Source organism: Chelonoidis abingdonii, chromosome 20 (genome assembly GCF_003597395.2).
Source record: "Chelonoidis abingdonii isolate Lonesome George chromosome 20, CheloAbing_2.0, whole genome shotgun sequence".
Taxonomy (NCBI): domain Eukaryota; kingdom Metazoa; phylum Chordata; order Testudines; family Testudinidae; genus Chelonoidis; species Chelonoidis abingdonii.
This window is the reverse complement of record NC_133788.1, coordinates 5,169,610-5,184,248: the sequence shown is the minus strand read 5'-3', so window position 1 is coordinate 5,184,248 and position 14,639 is coordinate 5,169,610. Positions and strand designations below refer to the sequence as shown.

Here is a 14,639-nt window from a genome sequence, read left to right as displayed (position 1 = left end):
TTCGATGGGGTGCCGTGAGCACAGGCCTCCGCAGCGTGACGGACAGCATGCACTCCCAGGGGAGCCTCCTGATGCAGCCACATGTTTACTCGGCAAATATCGGCTACCCGGGTTAATAGCACTGAAACAAAACACAACAAACCAACCGACAGCCTCCGGGCAGGTTCTGGGACTGCTAGGGCACCGGACGGTGAGCACCGGGCCGGGGGCAGGAAGGAGGGTCCAGCCTTGTCACTAGCAGGAGCTGGGGTCAATTCCTGGCCATGCCCCAGATTCCCTGTGGGACCCTGGACATGTCACTCGCTCTGGACTCAACTCCCCAGCACATCTGTGAAATGGGGATGATGCACCAGCCTTTGTCTGTGTCCATTGTGAGCTCTGTAGGGCAGGGGCTCTCGCTCGGTATATGTGCAGCACCTAGCACAATGGGCCTGGTAGGGACACTGCAATAATACCAAAAGCCCCCCCCACCGCTAAGCCCTTGGTGGGCCAGCAGTCAGGGATGCCTCCATGCTTCTGAGCGCCTGGGGCGCGAGCCTTTCATACTCCCCGCTGCCCACTTACAACACGGCCCCAGTCTTGGCCAGGCCTTCCAGGTGGGACCGGAAGAGGAAGGGTAACGCTCGATAAGGGAAGCGAGGGTGAAAGGGGCCAGAGGTCTCTGTAGAGCATCCTCTGGGGCAGAGGGGAGCTCTGACCTAACAGGGAACCCTCTGGCCCATCGTTTCACAGGATGGGATCTCGGGGCCCGCACAGAGGACAGAGAACAACAGGCAACGTGGCACAAGAGTTCACTCGTGAAACCTAAAGTAGGGCAGAGGGGGAGAAGTTCCCGCCAGACAGGGCTAATGTGACCCCTCAGGATAGGGGTCATGGGGGGTCCCCTCAGGACAGAACTAACTAGGGTGGGTTGAGGACTCCCTCGGTATATGGGTTAATGGAGGGATTCTCTTGGGACAGGGCTAATGGGGTCAAGTGGGGAGGAGCTCCCTCAGGACAGGGCACCAGGTCTGCAGCCAGGTGAGCTGGGGAGAGCTCCCCTCCCACCCTTGTCCCTTTCCGCTCTCCGAGTGCCGCTAGCACTCACAAGCTGGTGTGCTGCATATGAAAGCCCCGGAGAACAGTCTGCTGGTGCCATGGTAACAGGGCAGCCTCTCAAGCCCAAGCTGTTCCCCAGACTCGCTCCAGCCCTGGCACACACAGCTCCCACTGGCCCGGTGCCCCCAGCCAGGCCCAGCTGTGCCTTGCCTGTACCACCAGCAAGCCGCCGGCCCTCGCACCTGCCCATGCCAGTCCGGGAGGGGAGCGAGGCCCATCACAAACCTGTCCTCGGAGCTGCTGAATTGCCAGGGAGCTGATCCAGAGGACACAGGATGGCAGGAATGCAGGGAACACCTGCTCCCTGCCTCTCCCCTTGGCTGCTCCTCGCCCCTCATGCCAGGCCTGCTCGGCTTCACTCCAGCAGGTGAGAGAGCCAGAGGGGCCCAGAATTTAAGGCCAGATAGGGCCACCAGAGGGATCTAGTTTGACCCCCTGTCCAACACAGTCCACCACCCCCACCAGGACCCACACACTAACCCCAACAACCGCAGAGAGACCACATATCACAGCCCCCAGGAGACTAGAGTATTACGTGCCACAGGGCAAGGGCAGCAGTGCCTGAGGCTCCCACAATGGCAGGGAATTAAGCGAGACAGAACCAGATAATCCCAGCAAGTCACCACCCACCCCACTACAGAGGGAGGCGAACATCCCCCCTCCTCGCCCTCAGTCACTGCCAATCTGACTTGGGGAACCCACATGGTGACCAGTTAGACCCTGAGCATGTGCGCAAGAATCAGCCAGTCAAGCCCTCCTGCCTAATGTCCCCTCTCCAGCCATGGCCGTTCCTGGTGCTTCAGAGAAAGGAGATGAAAAACCCCCCAAACCAGAATACGCCGGGGCAGGGGGATCCCTACCAGGAGCTGGTTGAAAACACATAGCATGCGATTTAGGAACAGAAGACAAACAGGAAGTGAGCCCCAGAGCTGCTGCCTCCTACCTTCACAGGCAAACCCGTTAGACAATCACGCTCAGAAATCTGCCCAGCTCTCTCTCTCTCAACACGAATCAAGTTCTCTCCCCCACAACGCCTACTGAGCAGCTCTTCCAGAATGTCGCCCGCCCCTCCGGTGATTAGAAACTTTCTTCTAAGTTCCAACCTTTGGATCATGCCGGGACACATGGCCCAGCTCCTTGGCAGAGTGTCACAAGGTGCCTTTTGCCAGACTACCGCGCAGGGCTTACACTAGCCATTCACCCACAGAGTTCTGGGGTCCAGTGGCTACATGGGGATCGTGGGCTGGCAGCTCTCAGTCCAGTCACTGTGCTACAAAGCCTGACTCAACGCAACTAGGAATCTCTGCTCCACAGATGCCAGGAAAGGGGCGGGGGTGGGAAGGGACAGGCTAGAGGGGCATGGGCAGAGCTGGGGAAAGGCCAGGGATGGATTTTGTTGGGTTTAGCATGCAGGTGACGGGTGATGTATAGCAGATGACCTGGATGATCAGGCCTTAAATGCTACGGACTCACAGGGGGGCTACAGGACAGACAGGCATGAGCACTGCTGTGTTTGGGGGGCCCAGGACTGCAGCAGCAGGGGTTGCTGAAAGTCCAAACAGGCGCATTATGGCAGAGCTGTGGAGAATGGGGCAGTGTCACAGGCCGGGTATGAACTGCATCGACAGAGCTGGGATGGAGAGACCTGGCATAACACAGAGTGTTTCCCCCAGATTCATTTGCTCACCTCTCTCCCCCCTTTGGCTGCCCGCCTGGGGCAGAGGTGCATGGAGTCCCCTCCTCTCCAGGTGTACTTTGCCTCTCTCCCAGCCAGCTGGAGGATACACCAAGTGCCAAAGAAGGGACAGGAAATGGTAAATGATCCTGTGCAAATAAACCCCCCCTCGGCTTCTTCCTGGGAAGTTGCATTTTCCTTGCTTGGAGGAACTGAGAGGTGACTTTTGAAGCATACTAGGGACAGAGTCTGCAAGGCTCCTTGCACTTGAGGGGAGACATTCAGATTTGTACCAGCTGAGGAGCTCATCCTTGCTCCCCTAACTGCCAGACGCAGCCGGCAATCTCCCCAGCACCGCAATCAAGGACTTCACAGCAAGCGCGGGCATTGGTCAAGTCTCTCCTGAGCACTGAACACCACAAATGGGCACTGTCCTTACTGCAGAATCTTTCCATGGGCTCCCGGCACATCCTCACGTCCTGCAGTGAGGACTCCCTCCAGAGCGCCTGGGACTTCGAACCCTAAAAGCACCCCAGTTGTTACTGGACATGACAAAATGACTGGCCCTTGCACTCAGAGCTGTCAGTACAAACGGCTTGTTCTACCCCTCCCCATAGTGACTGTCTGGAACCAGCCCTGTGTACCCACGTGCCATCACCTCTGTTCTAACTGGGCAAACCTCCCACCCAAAGGCCTCGCTGAGCGTTCTCACCAGCTGAGTTTAAACCCAGGCTTCCGTTCCAATCCACGAGAACCTTCTTCTCTGCCAGCCTGGTTGCGTTACTATGTCTACCTTTAAAACGCCGCGGCACAGACCCCCCACCACAGCAACGGGAGGGCTTCTCCTGCTACTGTACTTAATCATAGAATATCAGGGTCGGAAGGGACCTCAGGAGGTATCTAGTCCAACTGCCTACTCAAAGCAGGACCAAGTCCCAACTAAATCATCCCAGCCAGGGCTTTGTCAAGCCTGACCTTAAAAACCTCTAAGGAAGGAGATTCCACCACCTTCCTAGGGAACCCATTCCAGTGCTTCACCACCCTCCTAGTGAAATAGTTTCCTAATATCCAACCTAGACCTCCCCCACTGCAACTTGAGACCCTTGCTCCTTGTTCTGTCATCTGCCACCACTGAAAACAGCCGAGCTCCATCCTCTTTATCCCTTCAGGTAGTTGAAGGCTGCTATCAAATCCCCTCTCGCTCTTCTCTTCTGCAGACTAAATCCACCTCCCCGAAAGGCAGCAGAATTCTGTCGACCTAGCACTGTCCACACTGGGGTTAGCTCAGAACAGCTATGTCTGTCAGGCTGTGGATTTTTCACACCCCTGAGGGACACAGCTATGCCGAAGTAAGTTCCCAGAGACCAGCCCTGAGCTTTGCAGAATAGCCATGGGGTAATTCCTTTGATGAACACAGCAGCTCCTCAAGTACTGGACTAACACCTCACACCTGTTCCTGGACACAAGAACATGCACATGCATGTGATGGACACACTCTTGGGCATGCCTGCATGTGATGTGCACACACAGACATGAACTTATAGATGCACATGGTCTACATACTTGTGTATGTCACATCCATGCTACACACACGTGCCCACATGCAAGTAACACCCAGCTTGTGCCTCCCCCAGGAGAGGCATGTGAACATTAGCAAAGCACCAGGGAGTGTGGTGTAGAAGTGCTGTGTATTATTGGGCCAGTGGCAGACAGCGCCAGCAACTCCAGCTGGGAGCACGCAGCGCCTCCGAGCTCAGGCCCTTGACTTGTTCCATCATTTGCACTCAGGCCCCAGTGCAAACAAGCCCTGGGAAATGCCTGGCTGGCCAGACATTGCAGGGGCAGCACAGCGTGACATGGAGAACTGTTCCCCCGCTAAGTCAGGGTGAAACCCACTGTACCTGGGCCTCACTTCAGAGCAATGCTGACAACCCGCACAAGCGGCTGCTTCCTGGGGATGCTGATTCCACTGAACTGGGATGCTGGGCCCCAGGGGAGCCAAGTCAAGGGTATGTGAAAGCTGCAAAGGTTGTGGGAGGGAACACAGACCCCTTCACCTCTAGGTCAGTAACTCAAATCCAGGGCAGGTCAGCAATGACCACAAGGCCTCATGGGCGGCTGGCAGCCATTCAGCAGCCTCTGTGAATGAGGTGGGGTGGGGGTGTCTCTGGTGGCAGAATCTGTCTCTGCTATTGGTCCCCTTTCAAGGGGTGACTAGACCACCAAGAACAAGCTGCCTTCTTGCGAGGCATGGTGGTGGAACTGCTGCCTATCTACTTAGAGCATCCCTCACCCCCGTAGCACCTTCCAGCTGTTAGCATCTTTATCCTCGCCACAGGCACGGCTATTAACTCCATTTCACAGATGGGGAACTGAGGTACTCAGCAACTTACTCAGGGTCAGGCATGGAGTTTGGGTCGCAGCAGGAAGCAAACCCAGATCTACCAGAGGGCCAGGCTAGTGCTTGAACCACTGGACATTTCTTCCTTCCCTCTGCACAGCATCACAGCCGTTCCTGCCCCTGCTGGGCCTGCTCTGTGGCCGACCAGCGAGCTCCCGTCCGCCATGCTTCGTTCCCACGTTGTGTTAAAGGAAGATCTCTGCCCTAGGGAGCTGACCCCCTCCCGCCTGAGGGATTTCCGAGCGCGGCAGCAGGAGATCAGGGCACACGGACCCCCAGCCCGGCACTCACATACCGCAGGGGAAGAAGAGAAATTGCTGCAGTAAATTCCACCCGTTGGTGAACAGACCGTGCTGATGAGCTGGGGCCGGAAGGAATAACCTCGCGGGGTCCCTTGCAGCCCAGGATTTCTATGGAGTCTGTAATGACTGCTCTCCCTCCGTCAACTTTCTGGGTTCTCCTCTGACAAGTGACATAACTCCTTGTCATGCTGAGCTCGGTCCGGGGGTCTGCGTCAGAACAGGCTTGGTGCTGACGCCCCCCCCCCCTCAGCAAAACGCTCTCCCCCCCCCACCGCCCGAGAGGCGGCTCCCACCCTCTGCCTGCGCCACCCATTGATTACAGTTACATAACAGCGGCAGCTATTCCTGGGCTGATGCCATTATATAACTTTACATGGCACCTGCCTAGAGAGGGGAGGGATGGGATATGTGAGCAGGGGCAGGGAACCCTGGTTCGTACAATTGGACGTCCTGTAATGATCTCCACGGCTGTAACACGCAGGCTGGCCAGCTGCCAAGCCCCATGTGTGTTCAGAATGGCAGCCGACTCCAGCAAAGTTCTGCCAAGAGCAGGAACACCTGAGCCCCAAAGAAGAGGTGAAGGATGGGCTAGTGGTTAGGGCACCTCACTTCATCATCTGTAAAATGGGGATAACATCACAACCCTACCCTGGGGTGTTGGTAGCAGATACATTAAATGCAGTGAGCTGCTCAGATGCTGTGGTGATGGAGGCCAGATACACACCAGACAGATTATCCTTCCAATTAAACAGGAGAGTGCTCCTAACCCCGCAGCCTTTGATACACATGGGTCATAGTCAGGTTTTTATTTGGCGGTGGGACAGCACCCCGGCCGATTCAGGGAAGCATCCCCCATCAGGGCAGGCTGGGAAGTGCGTAAGGGCTGCCCTGAACTGGGGGCCAAGCCGGGAACTTCAGAGATCCCCCGTGTGCAGTAACACAATGCTGCTGGGGTAGTGAGCATCGGAGCAGGGTTAGAGCAGAGGGCTCAGAGTTAAAAGGCTCTAACTCATTGATTCCAAGGCCAGGCGGGACCACTGTCGTCATCTAGTCTTACCTCCTGTATAACCCAGGCCAGAGAACAGCCCCATGAGAATTCCTGTCATCAAGAGCAGACATTTTAGAAAAACACCTAGATTTAACAGTTGCCAGTGATGGAGAATCCACCCCGACCCTTGGCAAGTTGTTCCATTGGTTAACTGAGATGGTGGCCTTGGGCGGGGGAGTCACATGAAAGAAATGGCATCTTCTTGCCTTTGGTCATAGTGGTGGGTGCTCAGTGCTTCTGAAAATCAGGCTCTCGCTGTCTCAGGTTGGGGACTCAAAAATGGAGACTCCTCATAGAAAATATTGCATTAATGCCCACCGTGCCTCAGTTTCCCCATCAGCACACTCTGGACTGTGACGTTTGCACACCTACCTTGCCGAGAGGCCTAGCTAATGTCTGAGAGGGTTTTGAAAATAAATCCATGTATAAGTGCTATACATTCTCATTCTCATCTTAAATCCAAGACCCACTTGTGCCCGGTAATAACACCCTCTTGCATAGTTTGTGGTTTATGGGGGGTAGTAGGGGCTTGTGGTTAGAGCAGGGGCTGGGTTCTATTCCTGACCCATTGTGGGACATGGGACAAGCCATATGCCAGTAACCTATCAGTCAGTACTACCACCCTTATCAAGCCACCAACCCCTATCTGCCAGTGCTGGTACCCTCAATTGCCGACCTAGGCACTTCTCCTCCAAGTCCCTCCATACTATCCCATGCCACCCTCCTCATGCATGGCAAAGGCTCCTGTCTATACTCAGAAAGCCCCTCAAAACCCACCTCTGCCATATGCCTACACTTCACTCCCATTTGGCCAGAGGTGCGCAAGTGGTGAGCTGGGACTTCTGCTTTCCTGCTAAGCTGGGTTGGATTTATGGGTCTTATCTTCTCAACCCACCCTCAGCCCATTCGTCTGCTTCGTCCACCGGCCAGGCCTTGGCTGACATGAAGGGTGCGAGCCATCGGAGTCTGTCATTTGTCTGGACAGCACCTAGAACAAAGGGGCCCTGGGCCTTGGGTTGGGGGTTCTAGATGCTACTGCAACTACAAATCAGAATAGCAATAACCCCCTGCTAAGCCGCACGTCCATCCAACCACCTAACTTCTTTTAAAACCCATTGCTGCCAAATATCGAACCATCAACCATGGTCCCTACTTCGTGGCAGGCACATAGAATCAAAACTAGTACGCTTCTCTGAAATGAGAACAAATGCTGGGGGGAGGGAGAAGCAGGTGCGAAGTGAGGCCATGTCACTGGGTGAGAGCAAAACCAGGCCTGTTATTCCCCCCTGTGAAAACACAGGCCCAAAGGGGGCGGTGTCAGGAATCAGTATTTGCCCCTTCGAAGAGGACGACAAGAGAACTATGTTACTGCCCAGCTTAAAAGGGGAAGCTACTCTCTTCTTCCCAGAAAAGAAGAAAGAGGAAGCGTTGCCTTCAATGTAAAGGCAGCAAATTCAAAAGCAGTAAGAAGGAAAAAGCACCTTCAGCCTCTGATTAACCTGTGCAGCCCCCAGGGTGCTGCAGGGGAAAAGGGAGCACTGGGTGCTCTCAGCAGCAGGGTCCAGGGGGTGACTGAGCACTGCTCCGCGAGCCAGGGGAGCAGACTACACAGACCACTGCTTTTGGGAAAGGAGAAGAGTAAATTTACAGGTTTCAAGGGACCATTGCGATCATCTCATCTCACCTCCTGCATTGGGCAGGCCAGGATGGGTCTGACTAGAGGGGTCAGGGGTCTGCTCCAATCTGGCACAAGGCAGGACATGGGACTAGATCATGGTTATGGACTGGCAAAAGGCAGGATCCCCAAACAAACAAAGACGTATCATTCATCTGGTCCAGTCCAGCAGAAGGCACATTATGGGACTAGATAGACAGCGTTATGGTCCAGTGGTAGCTCAGATGGTCACTGATCATAGATTTTAACACCAGAAGGAACTACTCTGGTCATGGAGTCTGACCTGCGCAGCCCCAGCCAGAGCTCGTTAGCCACTGAGCCCAGTAACGTGCGGCGTCTCTTTCTGAAAAGCAGCCTGTCTGGAACTCCGCCATTTCTCCTCTGGCACACAGAGGAAACGTACAAAGAGGAAGTGTCCTTTTAAGGACAGGCAGATCGGTGTAAAGTTTGCTTTAAAAAGCCCCACGGTCCCTCCCTCACAGTCACAACCAACGTAAATAAGCCCCACTCGGAAGCCATGGAGGTCATTCCAGCTAGTCACACAGGGACGCGGATTCTGTACATAGATTCCAGCCACCCTCTGGCCAGAGATAAGAGAGTCTGCATGGAAGTCCTGGACTTACAGGAGCACACAGCTTTCTCTAGGGGAACAGAGTTCTCACTTGCACTCTCCTCAATGGAAGAGCCATCTGGGGAGCAGTTGAGCCTGTAGCTCATCTGGGAAGGTGAAGCGTTTTTCCTTAGAAAACCAAAGGGCTTGCATACGACTCTCCCATCTCTGGCTGGGGATGCTCTGAGTCTATGGAAAGAAACAGCTTGCGTTTTATCTCTGCCTCCTTTGCAGCTAGCTCAGCAGATCCCCTGCCACTCCGGGGGAACTTCCTTGGGCTCCCAGCTGCAAGGTAGAGTGGAAGGGTTGTTCAAAGCAGATGTGGGCAGTGAGATCACGGGAGAGTGAGGGAGGGTGTGCATACATGTCAAGGTGTGCACATATGTAAGTTGTCTGCATGTGTGGGACAGGTCATGTGATTATGAAGGGTGGAATCGTGCAGCACAGAACAAGGGGAAACATGCAGATTACAACCCTTAATACCGGGGGTCACTGAGGGGGTTAGGGCCCTTGGCATACACAGCCTGGACTCTGAAGGAGCTGGAGGACACACGCACCCATTTTCAGATGTCAAGGGACTCCTGTTGCAAGAATACATCCAAAAGAAAGGCTGGATGGCACGCAGAGGAGCCCTCCTGCCAGCTCACTCGGTCCCTAGTTACGCATAAGCCAGTCAAACAGCACAGTGCCCACACTTCAGGCTGGCTGGCAAAGGTGTTCTGGTGCATTGCTAGCCTCAGCACTCAATGCAAAGGCCAAGCACAGGACAGGTCTGGATCTCACTATGTCAGACACGCTACCCTGCCAAGGAGCAATCTTCTAAAGCAAAGAGGAAAACCTAGATCTCAGAACATGCGTGTGTGCGTTCACATTATATATCTACATACATACATCTACCACACATGCACACGCAGTTCTAACACTCATTCCCCAAACAGTGGCATACACATACCTGGACTGTATTTCTATGGTATCCACTATTGTTACAGCATGACTATAAGTTGCCATGGTCTGTGTCTCGATATATTTGCAGGATAATCTCTAACTATTCCTCACTTACGTAAACCGTTCTGTGGTAGCTGTCTTAAAGCCCAATTCTGTAAACCCAAAACACTCAGACCACGTTATTTTAAAGAGAAACCGTTCGCCGTGCAAATGAAAAACAAAAACAAAAAACAAAGTCAAACTGTCACCCAAAATTTCCTAGGAAAATGTCAGGTCCCTCCCTGCTCCAGGATGAATTAATAAATGAAAGATCACATGCCAACCTGAAATTTGCTAAACTTCCTCGCAGCCACCCCCACTGCTCCAGTCCTCCCACCAGCTAAACTGGAGAGCAGCACACAAAGGCAATTATAAGAGTCCAGTTCCCCAGCTCCAAGGAGAGAGAAGTGCAAGACTCTGCTAGGAAGACAGTGGGCCTCTCTTACCTGCACCCCCGTGCCCCCCACTACTCCTCACACATCCCTCTGGGTTTTTAGAAGAGCTGCTGGTGTTGCTCTAAACTTTCACTGGGTGAGAGAAGCACATTCCAGGTACAAAAAAAATAATTCCCGAGCAACATGCTCCTCCGAAGCCGCTGGGGTTTAACCACCACCTAGGGTGAGTGGGGACTATTAGGAGTGAACCCAGGGGTACAGTCTTAGCTTAGCAACCTCTCTCTTTCTTAGCAGGGGAATGACCTAGTCCCCTGGTCCCCAGAGCCATTCCTCCTGCCCACGGGCAACCTTGTTTTCTTTGCTCTATCGGTTCAAGGAGAAGAGCTGGATGTCCTTCTCTCCTGGCCACGATGCAAAGGGAAGCTGTAAAACTGCTGTAGTTAGAAATTGGAGTCTCTCTCTCTCCGGAGCGCGTGCCTCTCCCAGCTGACATCTCAGCCTTTTTCCAGCAGCGAAGGTGATCTCTGCCCCTCTGGACCCAGCAAACCTCGGCAGCCTCAACCCAGCTCATTGGTGTAAAGACAGACCCGCAAATCCACGGGCAGGGGAAATATTGTTAATCCAAATGCCTGGCCCCCTTTCCCCAGGACTCCTCGGAGACAGAACAACGGCCTCCTCCCCCAATCCCACCTACACCGACTGCTCCGTGGGAAAGAAAAAAAAAAAGACTCCATGGCCTTAAAAACACACAACAGATGGGACTGCAGCCAAACTACATCCCCCCTCCCCCCCCCACCACCACGGCCATGGCTCTGCTCCAAGCAAGGCTTTTGCAGCATCCAGCCCCATGCACCCCTCTCTCCACCCAGGCCTTACCTTGCCGGAGACTCCTGCGTGGCTGGGCTCGTGCTTTGCAGGCTGGCTGCGTCCCTGCCAGCCTCTGCGGCTGGGTTTGTGCTCTTCTCTCTTCCCTCGTCCCTGGCTGTCCTTCCTCCTGGATCTGGATCCCGCTCCCTCCTCCCCACCCTGCCCCACGGGAGGGCTCTGCCCTGCTTCCCACCCGTGTCCCTGGATCCCTTCTGCAGCCTGTGCTCAATGCAATGCTGAAATGCTGGACAGCTCAGCACCACTGAGCAGGCCTCCCGTCCTCACGCCAGAAAGTCGCCTGCTCAGCTCACCACATCCTCTGCCACAGGGCCACCTGGAGCCCAGGAGGGGCTGATGCAGCAAAACAGGATCTCTCTCTCTCACACACACACACTTTTTGCAAAAGAAGTATTCACCCACGAAAGCTCATGCTCCAAATAAGTCCATTAGCCTATAAGGTGCCGCAGGACTCTTTCCTGCTTTTACAGATCCAGACTAACACGGCGACCCCTCTGATACCTGACTTTTTGCAGAGCGTGTCACTGGCTGCACTTGACTTTGCAGGGAAGGCTGCTAGGAAAACCGCTGCGCGGTGGGAGTTTTAGGGCAGAAAAGCGAGATTGAGGGAAAATAAGACCCTAGGAATGGAAATGAGAGAGAGGGCAGTTGCCAGAGGCGGAGGCTTTTATGTGACAGCGCCACAAATCAGCCCCCGGCTGGCAATCCAAATGAAGAGGTCCCACTAAATGCCCACAGGCTCCAAGAGAGAAATGGGATGCAAAATGTTTTTCAGGGCCAACACAAGATAAAGACATGCAATAATAATGGTGCAGGTGTGATGCAGCAGGGAGTGGGGAGTATTGACCCAGGAACGTTGCGCTTTTCCACAAGTATTCTCTAGTCCCTTCAGATGGTTATGTCCAAAACATCCCTCCCAGTAAATTCACTGGGCCAATCCTCAGCTGGTGGACAGCACTGACTTCAGTTTACATCTGCTGACAATCTGGCCCCTTGGCTAGAAGGGGTCGTAGTATTGTTTGATGGTAGCATCTAGAGGCTCAACCGAGATGTAGGACCACACCGTGCTGTGCGCTGTACATACACACAGCAACAGGCAGTCTCTGCCCTGAAGAGCCATTTTATAGCTAGAGAACTGAGACAGAGAGAGATGCAGGCCAAGGATTTCCAAAGTGGCTGGTAATTTTGGGTGCTCCACATGAGCCATCTGAAGGGGCCTGCCCTCTGGCAGTCTTGCCACTTGACTGTCTCTCAGGGTGGGTGCCCCAAAAAATCAGAGCACTCAAAAATCACTAATCACCTTGGAAAACTTTGGCCTCTTGGGACTTGCCAAAAGTCACATAGGAAGTGAGTGGCAGAGGTGGACAAATGCATTTAATGATTCGGATGTGCACAGGAGATTTTTCTGTTCCGTTTATCAGGATTTGAACCACTAAGACAGATTAACAATTCCAGCAGCACCAAACACCCCCCTTTATATAATACAGAGAGGAAGGCTAGGACTAGCCTGGGACTTGGAAGACCTGGTTACAATTCCCTGCTCTGCCACAGTCCGCCTCTGTGACCCTGGTCAAGTCACTTAGGCTCAGGTCTCCAAAGTTATGTCACTCCCGTTAAGTTTAGCCCTTGAAGATCTGGGCTGTTGCCTCACTCTCACATCTGACGGCTGGGCTGGGCTGAATATGCAGAAGTTTAGGAAGTGTTCAGATTCTGCGGTAGCAGGGATCATGTAACTACCTTCGATAGATACCAACTTGGAGCAGAGATTGGCCCTTACTGTGTTTGTACATACTTGGTACAGTAGGGCCCTGGCACCTAGGCACTGCAGGAACAGAAGTGTTAAAAACACCCATGCAGCCCAGAATGCTTTAATGGAAATTTACGGTACAGGCCCGAAGCCTGGGGCCCTTAGGGCTAGAACGAGCGAAGAAGAGGCTTTTGGGGAGAAGCTCTTGCTGATCAATGGATGGGCCAAAGCTCTTTCTTTAACCTCAGGGACACCGGGGCTGCCCCGCTGCCCTCCTGCCTGTCCGTCACTAAGAGCCAGCTTATGCCTGAAATTCGCCCCTGCCAGGGCTGTGAAAGTAACTGATTACAGCAGCTAATGAGGTGCCACGAGATTCCCGATTTAAAGGCACAGATGACAGTAATGGATCACGTTTTTAAAAACTTAATCTGGGGAGGTAATGCGACTGTTCAGGATGAGAAATCACAGACATTACTTCTTGGTCCTGGCTATTAAGGGAGGCACAGGATTGCAGTTCAAGCACATGACTGGCTGTTAGGAGACCTGGATTCTACCCCTGGCTCTGTCACTGGCCCCACTGTGATGCCAGGAAATCACCACCCCTTTCTGTGCCTCAGTTTCCCCACATGTACAATGAAGTTACTGATACTAAACAAGGCCAGTAGTGAGGCTTGGTTCATGATCATTTCCCTTGAGATCCCTGGCTGGATGGTGCCAGAGGAGGTCAAAGTATTAGGGCTCAATCCTGTGCTGCCCTGATGCCCAGGGCTGCCACAGGCTGGTTTGACACCTGATGTAACTTAGAGCAACCTCAGGGTTACTCTAAATTACATCAAACCACAGCCTCTAAAGAGCCATTCTCCAGCCAGGGATTGTGTAAGTGATGTTCTGGCTACACCATCTTCTCCTGATCATGCCCCCAACACATCTCCCGTGGGAAGGGGCTACAAGGGAGTGGCACAGAGCTAGACACATTGTCCCTGTCCCTGCTGGAGAGTTCCTCGCAACAGGGGACCCCAAGCGAGTGAGATCCATCAGCTTTACATCATCGCAAAGGGTTCACGGCAATACCATGGAGCTGGCCCTTATTATCTGCCTGAGCCTCACCAGTCAGTGCAAAAGCTTTCTCCTCTGCAACCCTGGCCACCTCAGCCCCCCTTTCTGCATAAACCAGCCTCACCAACTTGCCATCTCCCTCGCACTCCTTCCCCAGCTTTATGCAACCCAGGGATTCTCTCAACCGCAGAGCAATGACCAGCCATCACGATAGGGCATATTTGCACTGCTGAGTCAGTGCAAGGGGCTGGAGCTAGATGCCAGGATCCAGCCCAAAGACCCAGTCCTTTATGGCACATTGGCAACAGGCCTCAGAGTTCAGATGAAGGGGGAAGGTCATACCTCTGAGCTATTGTTTCAGGCTCTCTGCAGACTCAGGCAGGCACCAGCTACACATGTCCTGTTTTCAAACTTTTTTTGCGTCCACAAAGAAATAGTGATTTTAAAAAAGGGAGAGCACTGGAGAGTCTGATCTCATCACGTGACTCCAGGAGCTGGAGCTTTGGGTCCAGGTTTATAGTGCTTGTGCCTTAATCTAGCCCAGAGATTGGGCGAGATTTCCCCCCAGCCCCTCAAACACATTAGACTAACTATAGAGATTTCACACATAAAAATCAACTGGTTCTAAAGCCAAAGGGCCAAATTCAGCCCTGCTGTAATTTCACTGAGTTACACCAGCCTTCATTAGGCTCAAAGCAATCCAGGTGAGCGGGACTGGAGAGGAAAGCATCTCCCCAGTTGGTATTCACCAGGCAAAGCTCTT

At 53.5% G+C, this 14,639-nt stretch overlaps 1 protein-coding gene across 1 annotated transcript in view; it reads right to left on the bottom strand.

Moving 5' to 3' along the window:
• SRRM3 (serine/arginine repetitive matrix 3) overlaps positions 1-11,121 on the bottom strand; it is a 150,855-nt gene extending 139,734 nt beyond the window's left edge. Inside the window, exon 1 of the mRNA XM_075073934.1 lies at positions 11,065-11,121. The gene's annotated coding sequence lies outside the window, so the exon portion shown is untranslated. The remainder of the gene's footprint in view (positions 1-11,064) is intronic.
• Between the last annotated feature and the right edge of the window lie 3,518 nt (positions 11,122-14,639).